Genomic DNA, 25,491 nt, shown 5'->3' with positions numbered 1-25,491 from the left:
AGCAACTTCAACACTACAATTATACTTACAAGCACTTCTCACCCTACATACAATCTCTACTACACAGCCTAAGCCACTTTGTAGAGATATATTGGCTGTATAATCCCCAGTTCGGTCGGGATAGGCCGGTCCTGCAGTGGACACTCAAACGACTGATGAGATAATATATATATATATATATATATATATATATATATATATATATATATATATATATATATATATATATATATATATTGTTACGGAACAGAGAGAGATAATGAACACTTCAAGTGAGAATACTAAATATCACTACTGTCCCGCAAAGTTCCAGGTTCAAAACAAAAGAGTTAGGTAAGATTACAAGTTAAAGTTTAATGCTCAAACTAACAACTAAACATTCAGGACTCATAAGGATAATGTAATGGCAAAACAGGTTACGTATATGGTTAACTGCAATAGCTTCTATTAACATGAATTTAGCAAGAGCAAAATTTATCTAAGTCATCCCTGATAAATGAGAAAACCGGATAATGCCCAGTTAAAGCAAGATAAATTATTACAGATACAAAATATTATTAATAATGGCTGACATCAAAAACTCTACATGAATCACGAAGACCCTACCAGGCCTACAAATCAACGCCTCAGGCTATACAGTACAAGAAAAATGGTAATAATACTTATACTCAAATTATACAGCAGCTAGATGGCTGGAGACTTCCTGAGCACTCACAAAAATACACTATACAGGGGAGGACAGAGATGTGAACAAAATGAGGAGTAGATCTAAGTGGCAATTAATCCAGAGACTGAGCTCATTATATAGGTGCCGGCAGAGCTTGATTCAACTTGCAAGAAGGACGTGGAAATGAAGGCACAGGGGAGGAAGAGTTGACAGTCCTGCTCTGAACAACAGAAAGAACGACTTTACTATAAGGGGGAGAAGGGAGAAGTGAGGTAGAACATGCAAGCCTGGTCACTATGGAAGCCACGTGGCGAATCGTGATCAAACATGCAGCATACTGTACGTTAGAATTATACAAAGGATGATGAAATCATAGGCTATGTAACAATATATATATAAATAAATATATATATATATATATATATATATATATATATATATATATATATATATATATATATATATATATATATATATATATATATATATATATATATATATATATATATATATATATATATATATATATATATATATATATATATAAACTGTGTGTGTGTGTGTGTGTGTGTGTGTGTGTGTGTGTGTGTGTGTGTGTGTGTGTGAGTGTGTGTGTGTGTTGTTGACTTAAAGACGACAGCATTTTTTTAGTTCTTAATCTTCATTCTAATATTTTCTGTTTTCATCCGTAATAGGCTAATCTTCCTTCGTGGGAGTGAGCGAAAACTAACTCCTCAAAGTTGTTCATATTCATTTGACGTTTCGTGTACAGAGAGACATCATCAGGAATGGGAAGACCACAACCACATATCGGAATGTGATATGTTTACATAGATACGTGTTGAGCAAATGGATACATAATTTGTAAGATACTACAGATAAAAAAATAATCATAAGTTTGAATAAATAACAGTTTTCTGTATGCTTTATACAAGGGAGTATACAAAAGAGAAGTCACATGCTATGTATACAACCTGCATTAGTAGCTTGAATAATGAATTTTTTATTTTTCAAAATACATGTAGGAAAACTCTTCGAGTATACTTTTACCTAAATTGCAGGAAACTATATGTACAAAAGGAATAATGTAAATTATACATACACTAATCTCTGCAATATAAATATTCGCTATTTCAAGTTAAGTACTTATTAATACTAAAGCACCACACATTTAACCCCTTAACCACGGGGTGTCACTTTCGTGACGCTCAGGAGCAAGGGATCATACCGCGGGGCATCACTTTTGTGATTCTGTGTTATTTTGAATTTCCACGGGCTTTCAAGTGGTGGCTTGTATCATCTCTCAGTATTACCAGTGTCCAGATATACTCAGTTCTGCTAATGTTATCTGTACTCCCATCCACTGTTGACAATTTAGCCATTTCTCTCCTGTCCTTGACACCCCCCCCTCCTTACCTCCCCTCCATTACCCTCTTCTCCTGCCTGACCAGCTGAGCTGTGCTACACATATCCTGGACGGATTTTTCCACTCAATTTTTTCCATTGAAATGTGCCCTTTGCCCTATTCTTATACAAAATAATATATGAAAGAGAAAAGGTAATAATTGATACTGCCATACATCTAGAAAGGGCTAAATATCACCTGGCAACACCTCACGTGCACTCGTTTGCTAATTTTCCCTGTTAATTTCCCCTTGAAATAGGCCGTATGACCTGTTTTCTCATAATAAAAATATATATAAGAAAGGAAGGGAGAAGCCTAAGTGATATTTACATTCCCCTGGAACTACCTAATGTATTTTGTATTGTCTAGATTTCCTGCCAATCATTTCATAGCATATATAATAGCAGCTGTCACTGCCCCCAGGCAATAGCATTCAGTTTACTGTCGTCTTTCAAGGTGAAACCACGTCGGATTCGCGCCTGTCCAATTCCGCCGCTTTTTAGTCCCATGCCTGTGACCTCTACCCCTACTAAATCTCATGTGGAAAGGGGTATAGGGCTAGGTGACTGCTGTGGAACGTGAACTGGCTAATTTATCAATGAAAATGATGGACAGTGACTACAATCTTTCTGGTGACTAAAACAGTGCAAGTGGAAATGTAAATAATGTGTAAACAGCAAGTGAAAGCAATGAATATAAATATAAGTGAACAGTGGAAAATAGTTTTATAAGTTACTGCAAGTGATAGTGCAGAACATAGTGTAAATAAAATAGAAATGTAAGTAATGTAAATAAAATAAAGAATGTAAATAGAAATGTAAATGGGTAGTAATATAAGAATACGAGTATATATTCAAGGAGTAATGAAAGTGAAAGTTTCACTCTAGCATGTATGAATACTATGAGTTATGAAAGTGAAAGTGAAAGTGACAGATTCGCTCTCAACGCTACTATACAGGACGAAAATATGAATGCCTGGAGTGAAAATAAACTACTAGTACTGAAAGAAACTTGTAGATAAATATTGTATATATAAATAAGTGTAATAAAGTACTAGGAATATAAAGTGTGAGTGTGTTTATAAATAATAAATGACAGCTCTGCCTCAGAACACCATGGGGAAACCAGCACGGGAGGAAAGCTCGTATGCGCTCGTAATTTACATTGCTTTCACAGTATTTTTTTTTTTTTGGAATATGGATTCCAAACTACTTGAAATTCATAAAATAGTGTTTCTAGTTATAATATTAGGCAGTAGTAACCATATTACGGGGTATCGAAGTGGAAACTTCATTACCCAAATTCAGAAGACTCCACAAGTCCTACGGTAGACTACGAAGGCTCAACAAACATTCCAGGGGAAAGCTGAAGGTATGTGCCATATGCATTTATAATTTTAATATTCTAGGACTAATAACTGATTTTTGGCAAATGTTTTTAAAAAGTCAGTTGGAGCGTGAATATCCTCGCGGGACGTGCAAGGAGCGCAAAAACAACCCTGCGGTGTAGGGGTTAAATACCTTATACAGGAGACACATCAAGAGAGTAAAGACACCTTATGTACTACATACTGATACTGTAGAGCTAAAACTAAACATGTGTTGTTCCTACATTTGTATTATTACCCAACACACAGGTTGGGGGTCGTGGGCGTGGCTAGACCGGATGCAGGCTGATCTTCAAGCATGTGAGGTATGGGGTAGACAGGGGTGTGGGGCAGGGGAAGGGTTGGGCGGATTATCTAACCTGAGGTGAGAGTGTCGTTCCTTGTACGGCTGCATGTAGCACCATCAAACAAGGCCATGTTCGTAGTCATGTTAGTTTGTATATGAATCATCGGTGCTCTTTCTCTGATATAAATTGCTTCTAACATTTTCAGTTTTCTCAGGTCATAGCAATGTGTCACAATTTTGGTGTTCTGGACTATACTGTCTCTGGCAACATCAGTTCCGTAATTTCCTAGATGATGTTGTTTGATGGCTCCATCCTGTACATGTAGAGATAGCCGAAGACCTTGGGAACAAGCCGTGTGACCTATGTAAGTATTATTATGAGGCGCGCGGTCCTCGGTAGTACATTGATATTCATACACTATATTTGTTTTAGACAACATCTTAGTCTGTATGGTATGTATATTTTATATTATTCCTTCTGTACATATAATTTCCTGTAATGTAGGTAAAAAGATTTTTCGAAGAGATTTGAGAAGTGTCTTGAGGGAAAATAATATTCAATATTCTAGCCACTTCAGCAAGTTGAATGTACAGTAAGGTTGGATGAGGCCGAAATGGAAAACGTGAGTGCGTTTAAGTATTTGGGTAGTGTGATGAGTAAGGATGGAGGTTTGTAGAGTGAAGTGCTTGAAAAAGTACAACAAGAAAGAATGGTTGCTGGTTCCTTGAAAGCAGTGATAAGAAACAGGGAAGTCAGCATGAAGGTGAAAAAGTTATACTACTGCATTGCAGTATTGTAATACCAACTTTAATGTGTGGAAGTGAAGCTTGGACCTTGTTGGAGGAACAGAAGTCAAGAGTGAGAGCAGTGGAAATGAGTTACTTGAGAGGACCATGTGTTGTCATATGGAGAGACAGACTGACAAATGAGGATGTGAAGGAGCATTGTGGTGTGGATGTGGATGTGATAGGAAGCGTTAGGAGAAACACACTGAGGTGGTTTGGCATGTGGAGAGGATGGAGAGTCAGACTGACGAGGGAAATGTATGTGAGTGAGGTGGAGGGAGGATGAGGGAGGGGGAGGCCAAGGATAAGACTGAGGGATGAAGTGGAGAGGTATATGAGAGAGAGAGGTGTGAGCTGGGAGCAGGGCAGCGAAATGGCGGGGGACAGGGTAATATAGAGGCGATTTGTTTGTGGCCACCCCTTACGGGATTAAGGCGTCTGGCAATATATACATATATAAATATATATATATATATATATATATATATATATATATATATATATATATATATATAAGCTAATAAGTAAATACATAAAATCTATCTATCTATCTGTCTATCTATCTATTTATATAGTCTCTCTCATAATATCAATATCTATATCTATCTAGGCCTATCTATCCTAGAAGTAATTTATATAAGAGAAGGAGCACCGATGATTAATATACAAACTATCGTGACTACGAACATGGCCTTGTTTGATGGTGCTACACGCAGCCGTACAAGGAACAGCGACACTCTCACTTCACGTCAGATAAATCCACCCAACCTTTCCCATGCCCCTCCCCCCCGGTAGGTAGGGGAGCCCATCGTCCACCCACTTATTGTAGTGATGCTTTGTTTTTAGGTTATCTCTACCTTGAGTGGCAAGCCAATTGGTTTCCTGTAAACCAGGAAACCATTTGCAATGCTGGGTGGTAACCTTATAACCAACCAAAAAATGTTCCCTATGTGACACAAGTGGGTTGTCAGAGGGTTAGTGCCCCTCCCCGGAAAACAAATAAATAAAAAAAATGAACACGAAGCCTAGGACCAGGGCTGACCAAAAGTTGATGACAAAGGACCGAACAAAGGACAGAATACGGAAAGTGACTTGGAATGCAAGGGGTACAAATGATGAGGTGAAAGAAAGAGAGATTGTCCAAGTGCTAGAGAGTGCGAAAGTGGATGTATGTGGGTTAACAGAAACTAAATGGAGAGGTGAGAGTGTGAGGGAATGGGATTATGGAAGGGGTATATGTGCAGGAGTAGGTGAGAATGAGAGGGCAAAAGACGGAGTGTGTATTGTTGTGAGTAACAGATGGAAGGAGAATATAAGAGAGTATGAATCAGTTGGCTCAAGGATTGTTTAGTTAAAACTGAAAGTTGAACTACAAATGTGTGCGATCGTTTGCGTGTCTGAGCCAATGCAAGATCGAGCCAGAAGAGTAAGAGAAGAGTTCTGGACAAAGGTGGAAGATTGCATGGAAAAGTTTGAAAGGAATAAGAGAGTGTTTTTGGTTGGAGATATGAATGGAAAAGTAGGAAATAGGAAGGTGGATGGAGTAGTTGGTGAGTGGGGTGTGCCTGCAGAGATGGATGTGAATGGCAGTGCTTTAGTGGACATTTGTGCTGGGAGGGGGTTGGTGATAGCTAATATCCTATTTAGGCATAAAAGGTTCCACAGGTATACATGGCGAGTGATGAGAATGGTGGGTGGTGAACTGAATGAATGGAAGGCAATGATTGAGTATGTGTGTGTGAATGAAAGGATAAGAAGGTGTATAATGGATGCAAGAGTATTATAGAGGTTGGGGGAGTGAACTTTCAGACCACCACTTGGTGGTGGTCAAAATTAAAGTCCAAATAAAATGGAGAAGGGAAGGACAGGAGGAAGTAGTACGTACAAGGAGAGTGGAAAAGTTGCAAGAAGATGGGAAAAAGGCAGAATATAAGAGGGAGGTGGGGAGCAATTAGGTAAATATAGATTGGAGCAGATGAGGGTGTGGAAGGTGTGTGCAAGATATTCACAAAAAAAAATATGTGCAGCATGTGAGGTGGTGTGTGGGGTGAAGAGAAGACGAAAGGGGGTGCAGGGAACAGCATGGTGGACTGAAGAGGTGAGAGAGGCTGTGGCACAAAAGAAGAAAGCATATAGTGAGTGGATGAGAAACAGAGGCGTGGAAGAAGTTGAGCGATGGAAGAATGAGTTATATGTAGAGAGGAAGAGAGAGGTGAAAAGATTAGTATGAGAGAGCAAGCAGAGAGTGGATGAAGAATTTGGAAGGGACTTGAGTGTAAGATGGAAGGAATGTAAGAAAATGTTCTGGAAAGAGGTAACGAAAGTTAGACAGGGTGCCAAAGAAGTTAGCTGGGGAGTGAAAGATAAAAATGGTAGATTACTAGTGGAGACAAGTGCTCGTGGGCTCCTCGGGACCCTCACACTTGCTCCTGCAGAGGGCTTTGGCGCTGCTGTAGTTTATTTCAGTTGTACCTATGGGCAAAAAATTCTACGGAGATCCTATGCCGGGCGCCTGGAGCAGCGTTTTTTAGTCAAAATGTGATCGCTTATTAAATATAGTAAAAGTTTTTCAATCGTGATGGGACGAAGTTCCTTCACATCAGCAAATTTTTTGTGATTTTTGTGCCAATTTTGGTGCGATTTGAATGTATATTTCTGCTGCCCAAAATACACACACACACACACACACACACACACACACACACACACACACACACACACATGGCTAGTGCTATAGTATATTAGAAGGGAGAAAAAGTGAGCAGATAGAGGGAACAGTTTAAGGAACTGTTGAACATAGAGAATGAAAGTAATGAAAGTATAAGTGGCCGGGGAATGGCTGGGAGAAGGAGGGATGTGAGAAGAGAGGAAGGACTGAAGTTGTGGAAGCAATGAAGAAACTTAAAATGGGGAAAGCCCCAGGAACTGATGGAATGTGTGGTGAAATGCTGATGCATGGGGGAGAGATAGTAGTACAATGGTTGTGGAAGATGTGCAGATTGGCCTGGGAAGAAGGTAGAGTCCTGGAGGATTGGAAGTCAGGTATAATTATTCCCCTGTACAAAGGAAAAGGGGAAAAGAAGTGTGTGGTAATCATAGGGGCATTTGTCTTTTTAGTGTAATAAGAAAAGTATATGGTAGGATACTTATTGACAGAGTTAGGAAAATATCTGAGGAATTAGTTGCAGAAGAACAGGGACGTTTCAGGAAGGGGAGGTGTTGTGTAGACCAAATATTCATTCTTAGATCTTTAGTAAACAAGTTTCTAGAGAAGGGAAAGAGGTGTTATGCAGTCTTCATGGATTTGGAGAAAGCATATGACAGGGTGGATAGACAAGGATTGTGGAAAGTATTAAGAATATATGGAGTAAATGGGGAGTTGTTGAATTCTGTGAAGAGTATGAATGAGGATGCTAAGGCTGCAGTGAAGGTGGATAGTGAACTGAGTGAAATTTTCTATTTGAATGTTGGAATGGAACAAGGATGTCATTAACTCGACTGACGATGTCCATAACTTACAAAAGGATCTCGATATATTGTCCAAATGGTCTAAAACTTGGCAAATGGAATTTAACGTTGAAAAATGTAAAGTATTTACTGGTGGCAAGGCAACTGTAGATATTATTATAGCTTAGATAACAAAGAAATCAGAAGATCGGCATGCGAGAGAGATGTAGGAAAAATGGTTAGTAAAGACCTGAAACCAAGGCAACAGTGTATTAATACGTGAAATTAAAAAATAAAATAGGTTCCTAGGAATTATTTCATGAAGCGTGAGCAATAGGTCATCAAAAGTAAAACTGCAGGAATATCTAGCATTAATAAGGCCACATTTGGACTATGCTGTACAATTTTGGTTTCCTTACTATGGGCTAGAATGTATACAGTATAGCCTAGTTAGAAAATGTACAGAGAAGAATGACAAAACTTATACATGATGTTTGGAACCTGTCATATGAAGACAGACTAAAAAGAAGTTTGCACTCACTAGAGAGGCGCAGAGTAAGGGGAGGCTTAATTGAGGTGTTTAAGTGGATGACGGGAATAAATAAGAGAGATATTAGCAAGGTCCTTAAAGTAAGGATACAAGATGGAAGTATAAGTTATGGTTTCACACCAGAAAAATTCCGTTTTAGTAAGGAAATAGGTAGAGATTGGTTTGGCAATAGAGTTGCAGACGAATGTAATAAGCTACCTAGTAAAGTAGATGCTGCCTCTTCCATTGACAGTTTCAAGCATAGGCTAGATAAGCATATGACAAATAAGGGGTGGGTATGCAAAAAAAAAATCATCAAATAACCAACACTAATTCATTCTTTTTCCTGTTCAGGTTACACTGTGATAGTCTCTATTTCTCCTTTCACACTTTCAGATAAAACGTCCACGCCAAATTTTATATACTGCGTGGTGTTCTTTCAGATTTTTTCCTGCCGGCTTCGGCTGGAGGGTTTGGAGGGCGGGGGAGAACCTTCTTCTTTGCTATCGTTATCTCATTCTAGAAGGTCACTTGCTCTTCTAGGAGCTGCATAGCATGGGCCAATTGGCCGACTGCAGATATCCTCTCTTCTTATGTTCTGATGTCTCCATTGTTGTTCAATCTGTATATAGGTGTGGTTATAAAATTGATATAGGATAGGGCAGTGGATGTTGGAGCGGCCCTAATGAGAAAGGGTATTGTTTGGAACTCCCTGTACTGATGTTTGCAGATGATACTCGGCTGTTAAGTGAGGACGGAGGGTAGCTGCAGGGCTTGGTGGATGAGTTTGGGAGAGTGTAAGAAACGGAATCGAGATGTAAATATAGGGAAAAGTAAAGTTATGGTCTTCGAGAAAAATGAAGTCACTGAATGTACAGTGAGGATGGATGAGGAGGAAATGGAAAATGTGAGTGTGTTTAAGTACTTGGGTAGTGTGATGAGTATGGATGGAAATTTGGACGGTGAAGTGCTTGAAAGAGTACAACAAAGAAGAAAAGTTCTTAGTTCCTTGAAAGCAGTGATAAGAAACAGGGAATAAAAAAGTTACTGCATGAGAGTATTGTAATACCAATTCTAACATATGAAAGTGAACCTTGGACTTTGTTGGAAGAACACAAGTCAAGAGAGAGAGCAGTGGAAATGAATGATCTGAGAGGAGCATTTGGAGACTGAGAAAGAGTGACAAATGAGGAACTGAAGGAACGTTGTGGTTGAGATGTGGATGTGATAGGAAGAGCTAGGAGAAACACACTGAGGTGGTTTGGCCATGTAAAGAGGATGGAGAGTGAAAGACTTACGAGGAGAGTGTATGTGACTGAGGTGGAGGGGTGGAGAGGGAGGGGAAGGCCGAGAATATGGTGGAGGGATGGATTGGAGAAGTATGTGAGAGAGGGATGTGTGAGCTGAGAAGAAGGCAATGAAAAGTTGGGGGATAGGGCGATTGGTTTTTGACCACACCTTACGGGATGAAGGAGTCTGGCAATATATATATATATATATATATATATATATATATATATATATATATATATATATATATATATATATATATATATATCATCCATCCATCCATCATCCTATCCTACGTTGCCCCACGAGGAGCGTAGGAGCTCGGGGCTAGGCAGTTGGTTCTGACATTTAAGATGAGAGTGACCAACCTCACTCATCCCTGAGTGGCATTACGTGAGCAATAAACCCCAGCCATCCCTTGGATATAAACCTTCACCGGCTCAATCCGATTGGAGCACAATAATTACCCACTAAACCACCAGGCGCCAAAATGTGGTTATATGGTTACCACCCGGCGTAGTAAATAGTTTCCTGGTGTACAGGAAACCATTTGGCTTGTCACTCAGTGTAGAGTCACCCTTAGGCAGAAGAAAGAGGAGAGTATGAAGGAATGAAAGTCAGAAGAGAAAGTGTAAAGTCACCCGTAGGCAGAAGGACGAGGAAAGAATGAAGGAAAGAAAGATAGAAGATGGAAGGAAAGAAGGATGGAGCAGAGGACAAGGCAGACACCCGAGAGAAGCACTACATTGAGTGAGTGGATGGTGAGCCCTCCCACCTACGAATATATATATATATATATAGATAGATAGATAGATAGATAGATATATATATATATATATATATATATATATATATATATATATATCTATATATATATATATATATATATATATATATATTCACAAAGGGGGACGCGTTGTCATAATATAAAGGTAATCTCCAGCGTTATCAGGAACATCTTTAATAAAATTGTAAAGGTTTGACAACTCATTTGTCATTTTCTAACCTAGGTATCATAATCATGTTGTGTTTGTATTTTTACCACAGAAATGGTGTTTACTTTGGTTTTTATTATATTTTCCCGAGGTTTGAAAATGACAAATGAGTTGTCGAGACGTCACCAATTTATAAAAATGTTCCTGGTCATGTAGGTGTTTATCTATCTATCTGTCTAGCAGTCTATTATTTCATTACAGATTCTAGAGATCGTCTGTGGGAATCGGTACCGATGTTTGGATCAGTGTTGGAAACTTGGCTACAAGGCAGTTGTTTTCCAATCCTGCTCACGGACAACTTAGTAGCAAACAGCACTATAATAAAGGTAATACGAAAGAATACGCTAATGGATGTTAAATTAGGCTCCAGTACTGGATAAGATCCATACTTTGATATCTCAGTTCATTACCAATCCGATGGTCTCACAGCTAGAACCGAGTTTTAACACTGCTAGTTTACTTTACTACTCAATAATACATAGAAAACATTTTTTTTCTTTTATCAAAGAGATTACTATTCTGTAATAAATACCTTGATAATAAGGAAGGTGGTAAAGACAGACAAAGTGATAAAGAAGAAAATAGGGGATTGAAAGAAAAAAATGGCTGATTGCTAGTGGTGAAGGGAGAAAAAGTGAATAGATTGAGAGAACAATTTAAGGAACTGTTAAACAGAGGGAATGAAACTGGTGTGAGTATAAGTGGCTGGGGAGTAGCTGGGACGAGGAGGGAGGTAAGGGACGAAGTGATCAGTAGATAGGATGTGGTGGAAGCAATGAAGAAAGTCAAAATGGGGAAACCCCAGGAATTGATGAAGTGTGTGGTGAAATGCTAAAGCATGGGGGAGAGATATTAGTGAGGTGGATATGGAAGATGTGCAGATTGTCGTGGTAGGAAGGCAGAGTCCCAGAGGACTATAAGTCAGGAATAATTATTCCCCTTTATAAAGGAAAATGGGAAAAAGAAGTGTGTGGTGATCATTGTGGCATTTTTCTTCTAAGTGTAACAGGAAAATTATATATACTTTTTTAAAATAACAAACAGATGAAGGAAAAACAAACAAATAAAAAAAATTAATCCATACACCAGATTACTGGTGTCTTCCATTCATAAAGTATCTATAACAGTTAGACTTGAACTGCTGTTGGTTGAAGTTTGGAGGGAAACAACTCTGGGGAACAGAGTTCCAGAGATGCAGTTCGGAGAATGAAGGAATTCTGATAAGCAAAAGTTCTGCAATATGGCTGAGTTACGTTCCAGTCATGAGCGCTACCAGATGCCCGTGTAGCATGAGGGAAGGCAGGGAGAGGTGGCACAATGGACGCAACTTCGTCTGAGCACCTGCCACAAAAACACCTGTAAAATAATGCAAGGGAGGCAACACTCCTTCATACTTGTAGGGAAGGCAGCCTATCCATAATAGCAGGGTCATTAACAATTCCAGCAGCTCTGTTGTGAATTTTGTCTAGTTGCTTTAATGCAACCTCTCCACATCCACTCCACAAGGGTGAGCAATATTCAAGCTGAAAGCGCACATGACTCTTATGAATTATTGCTAACTGCTCATCAGTGAAGTTACATACCCTGTACAATAATCCAAGTTTCTTTGAGGCAATTTTGGCAATTGATCTGACATGAGAGGTCCAGCTGAGAGCATAGTTAAGCGGGACACCAAGAACTTCAATACTTTTGGAGATGGGAATATTAGTAGCACTGAAGGTAATGTACGAATATGGCAATAGCTGTCTATTAGTAAATTGTATATATTTAGTTTTACTAGCATTAAATGAGACAAGGTTGTTTTGTCCCCATTCACTGATCGTAAATAAGTCTTGATTTATGGAGATGGCTGTACAGAGTTGAGAGTTAGAGATAGTACACTTCATAAATGGGTGTCTGAGTGTGAATGAACTATGAAGTGTTGAGTCATCTGCATATGAATGGATGGGATTGTGGGTGACAGACAAGAGATCGTTTTTTATGAACCAGGAACAGGGTTGGTGCCAGAACTGTTCCATGTGGCACGCCGGCGTTAATTGAGTGGAAATTGGAATATACTTCATCTACTTTTACTGCATGGCAAGGGAGTTTGGACAACAGGGAACGGTGCCATACTCTGTCGAAAGTTTTAGAAATATCAATGGCTACTGCATGAGTTTTTCAATGTAGGTCGATTGACTGATGAATGGTATGAGTCAGGATACTGAGTACGTCAATGGTTGATCTTTCTTGGCGAAAACTATATTGTCTACTACTTATTAAGTTGTTGGATTCAAGATGATTAACTCTCTGCTTATTAATTAAAATTTCAAATACTTTACTAAGAGAAGATGTGACAGCTATTGGTCTGTAATCAGAGGGGTCAGAGGAACTTCCCTTCTTTGGAACTGGGTGGATGTTGGCTTCTTTCCATGAATTAGGGAATGAAGAAGTACGTATGCATAGTGTGAATAATTTAGCTAGAACAGAGGCAAGTTCTCAGGAACACTTTTTCAAAACAATTGGCGGAACTCCATCTGGACCTGGAGCTTTGTTGGTAGGTAAATTGTCTAGGATGGATCTTGCGTGTCTTGTCTGATTTTTAAGCGGAACAATTTCAGGAGAGTCGAGTTCTAGTTCTTGGACATTCTGACTGACTTCCTCTATGGTAGAATTTCTTGCAAATGTACTGGCAAATATATTTGCTTTCCCACGTGGTGTTAAGAATGTTAATTTCCCTTGATGTCAGTCGTAGGTGAATTCAAAGTCTCGGAGTTGTTTTTTTATAATATATTAAGCACCATCTTATATCTCCACACAGCAGCCGTATGAACACCATCCTTATCCGTCCCCAGACCGTTGCCAACTGCTCGACTGTCACCGGCTAGGGTGGTGGTGCGGCCTCAAACCCATTTTTCAGCAAAATTTGAATCAGGCCAGACATTAGTAAGCAATCAAGGGCGCCCTTCTTCGGTCACACTTACAATACTTACATGCCATACTTAGATACTACATATTATTAGAAATGGTTACAAACAGCGGGTCATTTATAATGTTACCATCTGAAGATTTTAGTGGGGGAATGAATGATGTCTTGGTTATTACTGAAAGACTCTAGAGTTGATCAGAATATTCTATTGTCATTAGGGCTGTTAAGTAGTTTTGATGCTTGATTTTGAAGAAAGTTTGATTTGGCAAGGTTTACCACAGTCTTTGCATGGTTTCCAGCAATTTTTAACGAAGAAAGTGATTCAGATATTTTTGATTTTAAGTAAGAGTTACATGGTAATGACTCTTGGGCCATTGCTCCGGCACAACCGCTATCAAACCATTTTGGAGAGTTCGATCATTAAGTGAACTGTTGACTTGGTATGAACAAATCCACACCACCTAGTATTAAGTCGCAAATGTGGTGGGATTCTCACTGACAGAGTTAGGGAAATAACAGAGGAATGAGTTAGAGAAGAAAGGGAGGTTTTAGGAAGAGATCAGGTTGTGTAAATCAGACATTCGTCCTACGATCTTCAGTGGAAAAGTTTCTAAAAAGAGAAAGAAGTTGTATATGTCCTCCATCGATCTGGAGAAAGCATATGGCTGAGTGGATGGACTAGGAATGTGGAAAATACTAAGAATATATGGAGTACTGTAAGTGGAAAGCTGTTGAATGCCGTGAAGAGTATGAATGAGGGCGCTAAGGCTGCAGTACGTGTGAATGGTGAACTGAGTATATTTTTCTGATTAGATGTTGGATTGAAACAAAGACTTATCATATATCAATGGTAGTTCAATCTGTATATGGATGGAGTTATAAAAGAGATACAAAGTGTGGCAGTGGATGTTAGAGAGGTCCTGATGCGAAATTGCAGCGTTTGGAAATTTCCTGTTCTATTGTCTGGAGATAATACTGTATTGTTAAATGGCGACGAAGGGGAATTACAAAACTTGGTGACTGAGTTTGGGAGAATGTGTAAGAAACGGAATCTAAAGGTGAATGCAGGGAAAAGTAAAGTTGTGGTCTTCATGAGAAAAGAAGTCACTGAATGCACAGTGAGGCTGGATGATGATTAAATGGAAAGTGTGAGTTTATTTAAGTAGTTGGGTACTGTGATGAGTAATGATGGAAATTTGGAGGACGAAGCCAATGGAAAGGTACAACAGGTAATGAATGTCCCTGATTCTTAGAAGGCAATGATATGGAATAGGGAAGTGGACATGGAGATAAAAAAGCCTCTGCATGATAGGATTGTTATACCAACATTAACACATGGAAGTGAAGCTTGAACATTGCTGGAAAGGCACAAATCAAGAGTGAGAACAGCGAAAATTAGTTATTTGATAGGAGCATGTGGAGTTACATGGAATGACAGACTGACAAATATGGAATTGAAGGAGCATAGTGGTGTGTATATGGATGGGGATGAAAAGCGTTAGGCGAAATACACTGAGGTTGTTTGGCCACGTGGAGAAGATGGGGAAAGAGAGCCTCATGAGGAGAGTGTATGTGAATGAGGTGGAGGGGGGGAAGAGGAAGGGGGAGACCAAGCATGAGACGAAGGGATGGAGTGGAGGGGTATATGAGAAAGGAGGTTAGAGCTGGGGGAAGTCAGCAAAATGGCCGGGAACAGAGCGACATGGAACTGATTTGTTTGTTGCCTTCCCTTGTGGGATTGAGACGGCTGGATATAGACAGAAAGATAATTAAGAGGAAATTTTAAAGTAATATTACACTTTCCTCGCCGGTATCTTAACCCTATAAAACTAATTTAATCTACATAATTATATACTGCTTTTTATTAGAGTATTGGTGACGTTGGAGCGACACAGGGTGTGGGTATCTTCGAGGTGGGTGTGTACGGCCAGAACACCAACGTGACGCAGGTACAGCTCTCCCCGGTGGTCAGCCAGGCTCGTCAGGTAGGTCACTCTTACATTTTTGCTCAGATGGGAAGGTCACTCTAACACTTCTGTTGTGGTGGGTAGGTCACTCTCACATAACTCTTGAGGCAGTCAGGTATTCTCTCATTACTACTGAGGTGGGTTCACCACTCGCACATTACAGCTTAAGAGGGTAGTTCACTCTCGCATTACTGATGAGGTGGGTAGGTTATTCTCACATTACTGGTGAGTCTTATAGGTCACTTTCACATTAGTGAAGAGGCAGCCTGGTCACACTCACTACACTGCTGAGATAGGTAGGTTATTTTCACATTAATGCTGAGGTGGGTTGGTCAGTTTCATTATTGCTGAGGCAGGTAGGTCACACAGCTAACCTGTACCATGGTGATGTCAGCAGCTGCGGCAGGTGTCGTGGTGCGTGATGGTGGTGGTGGTGAGTGACGACCCAGCCTTCCTCACAGCCTTCGCCGATTGGTCCCTTAATGGCCGCCTCCTGGTATGGTCAACGAGGCTCCTGGTGGTCACTCGGTTGCTCAGGAAAGACCTCGGGGCTCTACTTGTTTCTCACTGGACATTTTCCATGATGAACACCTTGGTTGTAAATGATGAAACCTCAGCATCTGACAAACGGTAAGTTATTCAGCAACCAAGAACGTACCTCTAATGCCAAATTCTGATTTGTAGTTTTTTGTAGGACGCCACGTAGTTGAAAGTGGCATTTGTTTACCTTTTTTTTATTTGCCATAAAAATAAAATTGATTAAATCCTTTGCCATGTTAATATTAATCTTGACCTTATGTACTACACCCACACTTCTTCAACACTTAAACATTCTAATCTTTTCTAATCATTCATCTCAACTCACGCAACCCTTTTTAGCTTCTTGTGCCTCACAGAGAGTTTCTATTCAAAATCTTAAATAAACTGCCAGCGCTACCTGTCCTACAGTACCAGTCTACAAAAAGAGTAGATCTACTCAAGTCCCCCGAACAGGGCATCAGTCAGCATTGGTACCACTCCCGTTCATTATCTTATCACCAACAGCTTCAGAATGTAGTTACCCAAGTATTACACTCACTTCATTCTTAACCCCTGAATCTATGGGGTCCTACAAGCCTAGCCCTTCACGTATGCATTTTTTCCTTGAAAGAAGGCTTTTTCAAACAGTCATGGCTGCATAATTACAGTATATTGACCTTTCAGTTAAGGACCATATTATTCATTTGTCCATCATCGTTCCATTGTAAATGTCTCCAGAGTGGCTGTAGGTGGAGGCATTGTGGAGGTAGGAGGTAGGAGGTAATTTGGGAAGTCTCGAAAGGATGTTTTCGTATGGGGGCGAGTTAGTAGTTACAGCCCACAGCCCTCGCCCCAGCCTGGGACAAAGAGGGATTCCGTGCTCGCATACACTCATGCTCCCCATTCCCCAACTTGTCCTTTACACTCCTCTCCAATGCCAGCGGCCACTGCCACATGAATGAATCATCACCCTTTATACGTTTGGCTAACTCAGTTTATTTCCCCATTTTTCCGGTTTATTCAGAGTGACAATGTGCATTAGTGTGTTGAATGAGAGAGAGAAAAGAAATTCCAAGGGTTATTATAGATGACTAGCCATTACAATTTATTTTACTTTCTCTGCGAGTACGTTTTCTGTGTCACATAAGATCACTTGAGCTATCCCTATGGTCATGTCCAATTCTGACATGCGTAGTTTTCTTTTTTTTTCTAAAGTACGTATTTGGCTAAGTTCTTACTGCATGAGAGGAACTGCACACAAAAAAATACTAGTTTACTATCACAACAAACCCAGTTTCCATGTATGATGCACTATATTGCAGCAATTCCTTTTTTTTTTTTAATGCAAGAAAAAAAAATAAAGCTACAAGTCTTCAAACTGATTCCTCTAAGCAAAAAAAATACACGCTAATAGATTCCCAAATTGAGGATCTGTTCAAGATGCTTGGACACACTGCGTTTAAAAGACTGGAGGTCATAGGCAGTAGGGAATACATACAGAGGAAAACAGTTCCAGAGCTGACCTGCTGTACACTTAAAGGAGTGGCATTAACCTCTACATCGCGGGCATGTTTACCAATGTTTTGCTTGTGCACCTGCTGGCATATTCGCGCTCCGACAGAATCTAAAAATATTTGCCAACAATCAGTTATTAGTCCTAGAATATTAAAATCACATTTGCTTATGGCACATACCTTCAGCTTTCTCCTGGGGTGTTTGTTGAGCCTTCGTGGAGTACCATAGGACTTGTGGAGACCTCTGTAGTTGGGTAACGAAGTTTCCACTTTACACCTCCTGACAACCCGAAATATGATTACCACAGGCTGATAAAATCACTAGAAACACTATTCTATGATTCTCAGATAGTTTGGAATCCATATTCCAAAAAAAAAAAACACTGTGAAAGCAATGAAAATTACGAGGGCGTATGACCTTCCCACTTGCGCTAGTTCGCCGCTGGTGTTGTCATTTATTATTCATAAAAACACTCACAGTTTATATTTCTATTACTATATAATACTTATATATATCTACAGTCTTTATCCATAAGTTTCCTTCAGTAGTATTAGTTTATTGTCACAGTAGGGATTCAATTTCTTTCAGTAAAATACGTAGCATTCACTTTCTCGTCCTGTATACTAGCATTGAGAGTGAATGTCACTTTCACCTTCACTCTCATAACTCATAGTATTCAGACATGCTAGAGTGAAACTTTCGCTTTCATTACTCCTAGGGTATATACTCGTATTCTTATAATACTACTCATTTACATTTGTATTTATGTTCTCTATTTTATTTACGTTATTTACATTTCTATTTTATTTACACTGTGTTATGCACTGTCACTTGAAGTAACTTATAAAACTATTTTCCATTGTTCACGTATATTTACATTCATTACTTTCACTTGCTGTTTACACATTATTTACAATTCCACTTGCACTGTTTTACTCAATAGAAAGATCGTAGTCAATCTTTTATCAATTGTCAGCCCTTTACCTCTTTCCACACAAGGTTTAGTAGGGGGTAAAGGTCACAGGGCCCTTTGCATGGGGGCGAAAAGTCCCTGAAGTCAGCAAGAGCGAACAGACGTACCTCCACATTGGAAGATGAGGGTGAACTGATAAGGGTGGGCCGGGGTGGTGGCCTACCTAGGGAAATGCATTACTGCCATCGTTAGCCTCTTGATACAGCTAATATATACCAGTGAAATGATTGGCAGGAAATCTAGACAATACATTATAAATTAGGTAGTTCCAGGTGAATGTAAATATCACTTAGGCTTCTCCCTTCCCTCCTTATATGTATATTTATTACGAAAATAGATTATACGGCATATTTCAAGGGGAAATAAACAGCGAAAATTAGCGAACGAGTGCACGTGAGGTGTTGTCAGGTGATAATTAGCCAATTCCAGGTGTATGGCACTCTCACTTATCTTATTTCTTTCTTGTATATATTATTTGGTATAAGAATAGGGCATAGGGCTTATTTCAATGGATGAAATCAGTGAAAAATTCCAGGGAAGATTTACTTAGTGTAGCACGGCCAGGCAGGTGAGAGGATAGGGTAATGGAGGGGGGGGTAGGGAGGGGAGTCAAGAATGGGGAGAAATGGCTAAATTGTCAACAATGGATGGGAGTACAGATGAGATTAGGAGTGCTGACTAGTGTTGGACATAGGCAGTACTGATAGATGATACAAGCCCCCACTTGGAAGCCCGGGTGATTTCAAAATAACACAGAATCACAAAAGCGACACCCCGCGGTATGATCCCTTGCTCCCAAGCATCACGAAAGTGATGCCCCGCGGTTAAGGGGTTAAGTTCACTGGAGAGCCTGTGTCTAAAAATAAGGAAACGTTTTGATCCTCACATACAGCTGGTATCAAGATACACTCATTTCCCAACATGCCTCCAATGTGAATTTTAGACTTGCTTTTCTTTACGTTTGTTCGTTTTTTGTCATGACTTGGTCTTCCCCCGATTTGAATATAGACACAATTTTTTCTACTGTTTTGCAGTTACTGGTCCAGTGCCCTTGGCATCTATGATGCCTGCAGTAAGGACCAAATCTTTGTGTCTTTTGTCTATCCTCTTTTGTTTTGATAAAGCATTCATTCCTTGTGTGTCCTGGTTTCGCACAATAATGACATAGAATGGACCTATCTCTTGACTGTGACCTAAGAGGTGACTTCCCATATGTAGTGTTGTTTGTGGCGCGAGATCTGCTTGGGCTGCGCGAAAACTTATGAAACTGCCTGTAGCCTGGTGTTTGTGATCAAACCCTTGTCACGTTTAGTTGTTTGCTCTGCTTGCTTTCGGGTCACGATCAATTTTGTTCTCTGTTTGGGGTTGGTGTAGATGTTTTCACAGCTGATACTGTCTCAGGTACTCTCATTCTACTAGAATGTGCGGGTGTGTCGACCATACCTGCTTTACTGCATTGCGTCTCTACCTCGTTCATTAAGTCTAGTAAGCACATGCCTGGGGTGTACACGATCGTCTTGGCGATCTTAAGGGTCCTATCAGGTAATTTACACAAGGCAGCTACATAACCAATGATGTCCACGACGAGGTCTGGGGACATCTTTCCATCATCTGTTATCCAATTTGAGTTTTCCAAAGTAACTAACAATGTTCTTTTGATTGTGGAGACATCAGCAGTTATTTCACTGAGCACATGGTTTGTAGTGTGCTCCCTTACAAGATTTACAATCATATGTAATTATGGAATTATACCTGGCAAGAAGTTCATACCTCCAGAAAATTTCTTCAAAAATTCAGTTTTAAATTCATCATATGTCCTAGCCTTGAGGAGCTTATTTGATCTCAATAAACTGCTTGCTGGACATCTTTCCTGGCTTATGCAAGATGAAGAAATGGCAATTTTCTCTTGTTCATCGAGGATGTGGCGCTTGATGAACATTTGTTCGCACTGACTGACCAATGAAATGACGTCAATACGATCTCTTTCTGTGCCAGAGAATTTGGGGGCAGTTTTATCTTCATGGTAAACATAAACATGAGGTGGGGAAGTTTGATCCGCGGTATTTGTTTCGTTATTCATTTTCAGTGTTTGCTCTGTCAATTTAACTTGGACTTGTTTATCGTTGTGTGAGGGAATGGTGGAATAGGTTCGGCCGGAATGGTGAACCCTGTTAAGTATATTGGCATACATGTGCAAGTCAGCGACAAAGTCCTCACTTGCTACATCAGAGCGGGTTTCCCACGGATCATCTGGAACTGACGTATTTATTTCTTGATCTTTAGTTTGTGTTGAGTTTTGTACAATGGGTGTGTTGCCTTGGTGCTCTCCTTATTGTGAATCTGTTGTTGGAGCTAATTATTTTTCATCTGCTATTAACGTGGGTGGTGGCGAAAATATCCTTGTCATTAAGGTCTGGTGTTATGAAATTCGCCTTTTGTTTATGTCTTAACTAAATAGATGAGTAAATGAGTTGTAATAAATGAGAGATAGTGAGTGTATAAGAGTATATATATAGAAATAAGTAAAGGAGCTGAATATACCTAATTTTAGCATTGAGAAGAAATGAGTAAGTATAATTTCACCCACTTGATACAGATCGGAGAGGCGTGTCGATGCAACTGTCGATCTCGGAAGAAAAATGCAGGGTTGATTGAAGATCTCTTGATAATTCTAGTGCTGTGTTGATGGACGATATTACTCAGGAAATTCCATGGCCTGGTGCTTGTGGTGATTAACAGCTGTCAAAGGCAAACCTCAGCATAGAAAGTCGAATTTCCAACTCAATACTGTGGAAATAAATGAGTATGAGTAGGAGCTATGTGAATAATGAGTAATGAGTAGTGGTTGAGAAGTGCCTGGTGTCAGTCAAACGTTGCTTGGCGTGGCCTTATGTCAGCAAACTTGCATTGTGATGTCATCTCAGCAGATACACATGGTGACGTCAGCTTCCCACACTGGTATCTGTGGTGAGTAACTGAGTAGCGATGCGTAACCTGGGTGAAGAAAGGTGAGTAAGATGCATTATAAATGTGGTTCTGATGTTTTGCTGTGTGTCTTGACCTCTGCGTCAGCAATGGAGGTAGGCAGGAGAGAGTGTTGGGGTTTTGTGTGCTTGTTGCTTTGGTCTTTCTTTTTGTAGGCTCATAGGCTGTATTTTGTAGGAATTCACTGTAGGACTGAAGCTAATCTTGTAGAGTCTCGCCTGCTTTTGTAGAAATTCACTGTTGATTCGAAGACGAGGTCCGTACGTTCGCTGCCAACCAAATGTGCCTCTCGATTCTTGTAGTAGGAGTTTAAGATGAATACAGGGAGTTTATCTTGATTTACTATCTTCAGAGAAAATCTTAAGTTGAGCAGTGTATGTATTACAGAGACTGAATACACTAAGTAAGTCTAGTTGGACCCCTCTTCTTGTTCACTCCCTCCACTACCTGTCGGTTCTATAGCTAGCCTCCTTCTGAGCTCTGCTTCCTAAGTTCTGGTGTAGCAGGGGTCGTGTCACGTGTGTTACACTGTTGTTGGAATGTTCTAGAAACCTGTGTGTGAGTATGTGTGTATGTGTGTGTATGGTCACTAGGCATTGTTCGTATGCTATCTCACTGACACACTACCTATATCATCCCCTGACTTCCTACTTCCTGTGTCTTGTCCACATTTCCTCAGTTACACGTGCAAGATCATTTCCCGTTCCCAGGCTTGCCTGGTGCTCTGTCTATCTATTTATGTATCTGTCTATCTATTATGATTTGTAATTATAATATGGAGTCCTAACACTACTATTACTGAAGGAAACTTATGGATAAAGACTGTAGATATATATAAGTATTATATAGTAATAGAAATATAAACTGTGAGTGTTTTTATGAATAATAAATGACAACACCAGCGGCGAACTAGCGCAAGTGGGAAGGTCATACCCCCTCGTAATTTTCATTGCTTTCACAGTGTTTTTTTTTCTTTGTGGAATATGGATTCCAAACTATTTGAGAATCATAGAATAGTGTTTCTAGTGATTTTATCAGCCTATGGTAATCATATTTCGGGTTGTCAGGAGGTGTAAAGTGGAAACTTGGTTACCCAACTACAGAGGTCTCCACAAGTCCTACGGTACTCCACGAAGGCTCAACAAACACCCCAGGAGAAAGCTGAAGGTATGTGCCATAAGCAAATGTGATTTTAATATTCTAGGACTAATAACTGATTTTTGGCAAATATTTTTAGACAGTCTGTCGGAGCGCGAATATGCCCGCAGGTGCCGCAAGAAAAAGCAAATCAAGCCCGCGGTTAAAGGGCCCTTAACCGCGGGGCGTCACTTTCGTGACGCTTGGGAGCAAGGGATCATACCGCGGGGTGTTGCTTTTGTGATTCTGTGTTATTTTGAATTCACCCGGGCTTCCAAGTGGGGGCTTGTATCATCTATCAGTACTGCCAATGTCCAACACTAGTCAGCACTCCTAATCTCATCTGTACTCCCATCCATTGTTGACAATTTAGCCATTTCTCCCCGTTCTTGACTCCCCTCCCTACCCCCCCTCCATTACCCTATCCTCTCGCCTGCCCGGCCATGCTATGCTAAGTAAATCTTCCCTGGAATTTTTCACTGATTTCATCCATTGAAATAAGCCCTATGCCCTATTCTTATACCAAATAATATATACAAGAAAGAAATAAGGTAAGTGAGAGTGCCATACACCTGGAATTGGCTAATTATCACCTGACAACACCTCACGTGCACTCGTTCGCTAATTTTCGCTGTTTTTTTCCCCTTCATATATGCCATATAATCTATTTTCGTAATAAATATACATATAAGGAGGGAAGGGAGAAGCCTAAGTGATATTTACATTCACCTGGAACTACCTAATTCATAATGTATTGTCTAGATTTCCTGCCAATCATTTCACTGCTATATATTAGCTGTGTCAAGAGGCTAACGATGGCAGTAATGCATTTCCCTAGGTAGGCCACCACCTCGGCCCACCCTTATCAGTTCACCCTCATCTTCCAATGTGGAGGTACGTCTGTTTCTCTCTTGCTGACTTCAGGGACTTTTCACCCCCATGCAAAGGGCCCTGTGACCTTTACCCCTACTAAACCTCGTGTGGAAAGAGGTAAAGGGCTGACAATTGATAAAAGATTGACTACGATCTTTCTATTGAGTAAAACAGTGCAAGTGGAATTGTAAATAATGTGTAAACAGCAAGTGAAAGTAATGAATGTAAATATACGTGAACAGTGGAAAATAGTTTTATAAGTTACTTCAAGTGACAGTGCATAACACAGTGTAAATAAAATAGAAATGTAAATAACGTAAATAAAATAGAGAAAGTAAATAGAAATGTAAATTAGTAGTATTATAAGAATACGAGTATATACTCTAGGAGTAATGAAAGCGAAAGTTTCACTCTAGCATGTCTGAATACTATGAGTTATGAGAGTGAAGGTGAAAGTGACATTCACTCTCAATGCTAGTATACAGGACGAGAAAGTGAATGCTATGTATTTTACTGAAAGAAATTGAATCCCTACAGTGACAATAAACTAATACTACTGAAGGAAACTTATGGATAGAGACTGTAGATATATATAAGTGTTATATAGTAATAGAAATATAAAGTGTGAGGGGTTTTATGAATAATAAATGACAGAGTACCAAGAGCCAACTAGCGCAAGTGCGACGGTCAGACGCTCTCGTAATTTTCATTGCTTTCACAGTGGGTTTTTTTTGGAGTATGGATCCCAAACTACTTGAAAATCATAGAGTAGTGTTTATAGTGTTAATATCTGGCTGTGGTAATCATATTACGAGTTGTCGGTAAGTGTAAAGTGGAGACTTCGTTACCCAACTTCAGAGGTCTCCACAAGTCCTACGGTAACGACGAAGGCTCAACAAACATTCCAGGAGGAAGCTGAAGGTATGTGCCATAAGCATATATAATTTTAATAATCTAGGACTAATAACTGATTTTTGGCAAATATTTTTTGAGAGTCGGTCAGAGCCCGAATAACCTGTGGCACAAGCAAAACATTGGTAAACATGCCCGCGATGTAGGGGTTAACCCCTTAACCGCGGGGCGTCTCTTTCGTGATGCTTGGGAGCAAGGGATCATACCGCGGGGCGTCGCTTTTGTGATTCTGTGTTATTTTGAATTCACCCGGGCTTCCAAGTGGGGGCTTGTATCATCTATCAGTACTGCCAATGTCCAACACTAGTCAGCACTCCTAATCTCATCTGTACTCCCATCCATTGTTGACAATTTAGCCATTTCTCCCCGTTCTTGACTCCCCTCCCTACCCCCCCTCCATTACCCTATCCTCTCGCCTGCCCAGCCGTGCTACACTAAGTAAATCTTCCCTGGAATTTTTCACCGATTTCATCCATTGAAATAAGCCCTATGCTCTATTCTTATATCAAATAATATATACAAGAAAGAAATAAGATAAGTGAGAGTGCCATACACCTGGAATTGGCTAATTATCACCTGACAACACCTCACGTGCACTCGTTCGCTAATTTTCGCTGTTTATTTCCCCTTGAAATATGCCGTATAATCTATTTTCGTAATAAATATACATATAAGGAGGGAAGGGAGAAGCCTAAGTGATATTTACATTCACCTGGAACTACCTAATTTATAATGTATTTAGATTTCCTGCCAATCATTTCAGTGAAATACATAGCTGTTTCAAGAGCTTCGTTGGTAGTACTGAATATCCCCTAAGTAGGCCTCTACCCGGGCCGGCCCTCCCTTATCAGTTCTCTCTCATCTTCCGAAGAGGAGGTATGCCTGTTCCTCTTGCTGACTTCAGGGCCTT

This window comes from Coenobita brevimanus, chromosome 32, assembly GCF_032717465.1.
Source record: "Coenobita brevimanus isolate Jiangsu-jjx chromosome 32, ASM3271746v2, whole genome shotgun sequence".
NCBI lineage: Eukaryota > Metazoa > Arthropoda > Malacostraca > Decapoda > Coenobitidae > Coenobita > Coenobita brevimanus.
The sequence above is the reverse complement of the archived record's forward strand: the minus strand, read 5'-3'. Positions refer to the sequence as shown.